Source organism: Panthera uncia, chromosome B4 (assembly GCF_023721935.1).
Source record: "Panthera uncia isolate 11264 chromosome B4, Puncia_PCG_1.0, whole genome shotgun sequence".
NCBI lineage: Eukaryota > Metazoa > Chordata > Mammalia > Carnivora > Felidae > Panthera > Panthera uncia.
The window spans coordinates 85,581,418-85,587,417 of record NC_064809.1 but is presented as its reverse complement, the minus strand read 5'-3'; the positions used below and the strand labels follow the sequence as shown (position 1 = coordinate 85,587,417).

The 6,000-nt window shown below is 36.4% G+C and overlaps 1 protein-coding gene across 1 annotated transcript in view; it reads left to right on the top strand.

Annotated features, from left to right (window-relative positions):
• Positions 1-1,301: 1,301 nt before the first annotated feature.
• The window catches only part of TAFA2 (TAFA chemokine like family member 2), a 517,570-nt gene continuing 512,871 nt past the window's right edge, over positions 1,302-6,000 (top strand). The window contains exons 1-3 of the mRNA XM_049625877.1: positions 1,302-1,365; positions 4,269-4,343; positions 5,260-5,392. The gene's annotated coding sequence lies outside the window, so the exon portion shown is untranslated. The remainder of the gene's footprint in view (positions 1,366-4,268; positions 4,344-5,259; positions 5,393-6,000) is intronic.

The following is a 6,000-nucleotide window of genomic DNA, read 5'->3' as shown; positions in this document are numbered from 1 at the left end:
AAGAATTAAAAAAAAAAAAAGAAACAAAAAGAAGGATCCCCCAAAGCCAAAAGCTGGTCTTTGAAGAGGCAGGGATATTTGATAAAATGAGTAGAATATTGCCCATGCACAGTGACTGTTGAAGATAATGGTTGTGCTGATTGACAGGAGGGTGCTACTGAGCCATCATTTCAGATTTCTGCATTTACCCAGGTTATTTCGTTTTTGCTTGCTCCAGTCCCTGGCATTTAACCACACAATGAAATAGACAATCATTCCATAAGTGGTAGCCTTCACAAGTAACCATGAGTGTATATTGTTGCTTGGTTTAATCGACTGCATAATATTTTAAAAAAATTACATCATCTACTTGATAAACTGAAATGGCTATGGGGCTTCATTCCATCCTAAAGGTACATGATATGCATTTATAAATATGTAATTAGGCAGTTCTTAAAGCCAAATTTGCTAGTGCTACATTGCATGTCCAGCATCATAAGTACTAAAGCTTCTCCCTGCCGCACTTCCTATATCAATATTACTAGGTGGAGCAGCTTGACATTGAAACGTAGTCGCTATACGAAATATGTAATGGAAAACTTGCATCTTGATAGTCCTTTTTATGCAAATCTTCGTAACTAAAGGTGTTTTCATTTTCTCCCTCCCTCCCTCCCTCCCTCTCTCTCTCTCTCTTTCTTTCTGTCTTAGAAAGAGAGAGTGCAAATGCGGGAAGGGGAGAAAGAGAGTGGGAAAGAGAATCCTAAGCAGGTTCCATGCCCAGCATGGAGCCTTATGTGGGGCTGGAGTCCTTTGTGGGGCTTGATCCCATGACCCTGAGATAGTGACCTGAACCTAAACCAAGAGTCGGACCCTTAACTGACTGAGGCTCTCATTTTCTTAACTAACATTTTAGTAACTCAACAGGTGCCCCTCATTTTCTCAGTATCTTAACTATCTTAATATTTAAAATCTTAATAACTTAGGTTAAAATCTTAGTAGGTTAGCCTATAGGTTTCAACACAAATTTTATGTTAAACACATATTTCATATCTACTTTTCAGGTTAGAACTCATTTCAAAGTCCTTTTTATAAAACTTATTTTTTAAATGTGTATTTATATTTAAGAGAGAGAGAGACAGAGCGTGAGCAGGGGAGGGGCAGAGAGAGAGGGAGACACAGGATCCCAAGCAGGCTCCAGGCTCTGAGCTGTCAGCACAGAGCCTGATGAGGTGGCTCAAACTCACAAACCATGAGATTATGACCTGAGCTGAAGTCGGATGCTTAACTGACTGAGCCACCCAGGCACCCCTCAAAGTCCTGTTAAACGAATCCAACTTTTGGGCAGAAAGGCGGGAAGAAAATTTTTGATGAGAATTTTACAAGCTGGTTAGTTCCTATTACTTGTAGATTGTGTTCTTATAAGGCATGTAAATTTCAATCTCTGTGAACTTTACTTTGGTCAAAGTACTATATTTTCTCAGAACAAGAAGACTCTGCTTTGTAGATGCAGTCACAGACTGTATATGTGTGATATTAAATATTAAAATTGGAAATATTTAAAAAGTGTAGGAAATTACACAAAGTGATAAAACATACACCTGTGAAACGAGCACACAATACTCAATAGTTAACATTTTGTCATATTTGCTTTATCTTTTTATAACATAGTGACTAAAACAGTAAGGATAAATTGAAGTCTTTGTTCCCCCAATTCAGTCCAATTTCCTTTCCCCTTTTCCATAAATTTAATGTGTGTCCTTCCATTCAAATTTTATGGTTTTATACACATTATAGTATCAGACAAAATATATAGTATTGTTTTATGTTTTAAACCTTACTTAAATGAATTCATCCTGCATAAATCACTTTTCAACTCCTTTTTTTTCAACAGCATTGTTTTTCATGTATATATATATATATATACACACACACACACATACACATGCATATATATATATATATATATATATATTATATAAAGTTAGTGCATTGCTTTTACTTGCTGTATAATATTTTGTCCTTCAAATATACCACATTTTATTTATTTATTCTCCTAGTGGACCTTTCAATTTGGGCTAATATTTTACTTTTACAAACAAGTCTGAAATGAACATCCTTACATTCATCCCCTTGTAAACACGTATGAGAGTTTCTATAGAGTGTGTATCTAGAAATAGAAATGTTGACATATGCAAAATGTTCATGTCAACATCTATGTCCTTTATTTACTTCTTGCCAAAGTATTCTACTCAAATAGCTTAAAATTCAGTAGACACTATAAAGAATATATCATAAAAATTAAAGTCTCTTTTTCTACCTTCTCTCATGTTCCTCCCTGGAAGCCACCACTTTCAATTATTTTAAAAGTTGACTTTGGTGTTTACCTCCATTACACATAATATGCTTATACTGGTATTGCCTGATTATTAATCATAGACATCTATAGTCTTTCTGCTTTGGGATGTAAAGACTTAAGGTAATTTATAGCTTCTTACTCCTTCCTTCTATTCTTTTACACATTCTATATCACAAGTTTTGATTATTAAATCTCTATCTTGTGTCTGCATCTTTTGACTATGTGAATATTGATCGCTGATGAGTCAGGTGTTTACTATCTTGTTCTTTTTTTTCTTTTTCTGAAGTTGATAATTGCTTTATTTTTCATTTTCATTCATTGAATTTCTTTGGAAATTTGGCTAAACTTTTCCCATGGTTTCAAAATTTCCTTAAAATATATCTCAATATCATCTTCATCAGGTGTGAACTTTAAGTTTATTTGTTCTAATTTCCCTCTTAGAAACATCAACACTGGACATATGCGATGTCCTGCCAGTCTTAATAGGTTGGTGTCTCTCCTTGATGTTCACTGTTGTCTTGGAACTTCCCGCTGTCACTATTTTTGGAATTCTCATTGCTTTACTTGGTCTTCTTTCTGGATCTGGACAGAGAAGAGAGAGGAGAGCGGTCTTATTGCTCAGTATGAACTCTTTCACCACCTTCCCCTATGTCTGATAACCTTCAGACTGGCACCTCTGTATTTCAAGAACAAGCATGTGTTTTCCTATGGGGATGGGGACAGGACAGTTGCTTGGCTTTCTTGAAGATGAAAACTTGGGAGTCTAATTACTAACCGTGTCATCTTACAAACAATCCCTGTGTTATCAGTCCCTTCTCTGCATCACTGCCTCCCATTCCCAAGTCCTTGTAGGGTTCTGAGGGCTAAGGCAGCTTGTTTCCCTTTGCTTTTCCCAGTATAGGCAAAGGTGTACTTTGTGTTTTTGTTTCTTGTTTTCCTTGTTGCCTGAGGTAATTTTCAAATGGGGAGGCAGTTGGAAACATCTTCCTCGCTTCTGCTATGGTACACTATTTCTTCAGAAGATCCAGAAATTAGACTTCCACCGTCCCACTAACTACCATGGTAGCAGTTGCTGGAACCAAATTAGGAAGTTCACTGACACATCACTAACTTGGAAAAAGATCACCTGCGGGGGGAAAATAACTAGTTAAAATTCCTGTATGTCAGGATAAGGACTTCATAGGGAAATTACATTGAAAAATTAAGAGTAGTCCCTTTTAAAGATAGCAAAGTATTTTTGAGTCCTCTTTTGGAAAATAATGTCAATACAATAAAGAGAAGAAAACTAGGAAACCTACTCCTTATCTTTGATAAAACTAGAAGACATTTTAAATTCTAAACCACAGTAAATGAAGTCAGAAAGGAAGTGGGCCAGATCTAAGTGCTTACAGTGGAAGTGCACTGTGAGGCAAGTTTGCTGTAGGATAAGATTCCAATCTAACTTTTACAAATCTATCTTTCATTGTTTTCTTACACGTACTTCATGTTTAAAACCAAAATGGACACTTCAGTTTCCTAGAACATATCTGTATTTCATATCTTCTTGGTACACAGAAACCCATGCTATTCTGTCCTCATAGAAAAATGGCTCCAACCTTGGCTTGTGTGTGTTGGATAGAGGTGTGGAGAATTAGATATTTGTCTAGTGATCTAGAATGCACTCAGGATTTAAACCCATGGATCTAGAATGTCCTTATCACCCCTTTTCTCTTCTGCCCTCAGGCTTCTTTGTAGTAAAATTCTACCCAGTATTTCTGCTCATCTCAAGGACAACCTCATCTCTTACTGACCTTGTTCACTCTCCATTTCCCTACCCTGTTATTTCTTTTTCCACTGATCCTTTGTAGCTCTTTATTTATATACTTTTTATGGCACGCACTATATTCTTTCACATGGAAGACTTGTATTTACTATTTGTTTTTGTCATCCCTAGGCTGTAAATCCCTGGAAGAATCAAGTCTCTATTCATATTTACATCTTTCAAAGCATTTAGCACAGGGACTTGCATGTAAGTGGGTACTCAATAAACATTTGTTACATTGAATAATTCAAAACCTTTTGATGAGGTGCTTGTTTTTAACTGAGAAAACTGAGATTGGAAGTCTATGGGATGTGATAATAAGGGTGTAATCAGTAGCAGGTCAGATTAGTGAATTCTATGTTTGAGTATATTTGCTATAAAATATTAAAAGCCTGGATAGCTATGATGTTTCTTTTCTTTTGTTATGTTTATTTCTTTTTGAGAGGGAGCACAAGTGGGGGAGGTGCAGACAGAGAGAAAGAGAGAGAGAGGATCCAAAGCAGGCTCTTCACTGACAGCAGAGAACTCAACGTGAAGCTCAAACTCACAAACCACGAGACCATGACCTGAGCTGAAATCTGACGCTCAAATGACTGAGCCATCTAGGTGCTCCTAGCTATGATGTTTCTAACACAGTAACAGACAAATCTTCAGGAGCTTACATAAGTCTACAATTTCTAATTTCCTATGTCAGAACAACTCTGCAATGAGAGCCACCTTGAATTATTATAGATCTCCACACCCCAATAATTAGAGAGCCAATTAAGTAGAATTTGCTGACTAAAAAATTACACAATATAGGAAACAGGAGATTATACTGCAATATAGCAAAGCAATAGTACTTATTATTCAAACTGCTTGAATAATAACCAGCCTTTGTCTGGTGAGTCCACTCAGGCTGAAGTTAAGATAAAAAAACTTCCTGAATCTAAGAACTATGGTTGGTCTCTACTGGAGAAAGGCTTGGCTGCTATAATGGCTAAGCTTTTCTTTGATTAGCAGTCAAGAAAAATCAGTCTTACGGCATCAAAAGAAAAATAAGGACAGTTATTGTCCAAATAACAATCACTGGTATTCTCCATCATTACCACTTTCTTAACCATTTTTGGTTCTGGGCCCTCAGCTCTCCATCATCATGTGCTGCAGAGGGAGTGCCTGTGCCCAGAGATGAATCTGTGTTACCTTACTATTTGGTGCTGATGAAGACCAGAAAAAAATCAGATATACTTCCTCAAGGAGTTTATATAACATGTACTGTAAGTAGACAGAAATAATTTTTATGGGACACATTTTGTAATGGATGCTGCTTCCCTGGTCCACCTATTCTATGGTGAATGTCAAAATTTGATTAAAATGGTTAAATGATACCTATTCAATTCACTTTTCTATTTATCATAATTCATAAGAGCTTTATTTCAGGATATAATGATAACAAAAATAATACTAATAGTGGTGATATATTGTAGTTACTTAAAAGCTTATGCAAGCATTATCATTTTAAACAATGGAATAGGGGTGCTTGGGTGGCTCAGTTGATTCAGCATCTGACTCTTGATTTTGGCTCAGGTCATGATCTCATGGTTCATGGGATTGAGCCCTGCATCTGGCTCTGTGCTGACAGCGTGGATGTAGCCTTCTTGGGATTCTCTCTCATTCTCTCTCTCTCTCTCTCTCTCTCTCTCTCTCCCTCCTCCCCCCACTCATGCATGTGCTCTCTCTCAAAATAAATGAACCTTAAAAAAAACTATGGACTAAGCGACTGCATAGTAAGTAAACTTATATATATATATATATGCAACTTAAAACTTTTGAAATAATTTCTGTCTTAAATCTTTAGTGCTATTGAGACAAGCATTAGATAACT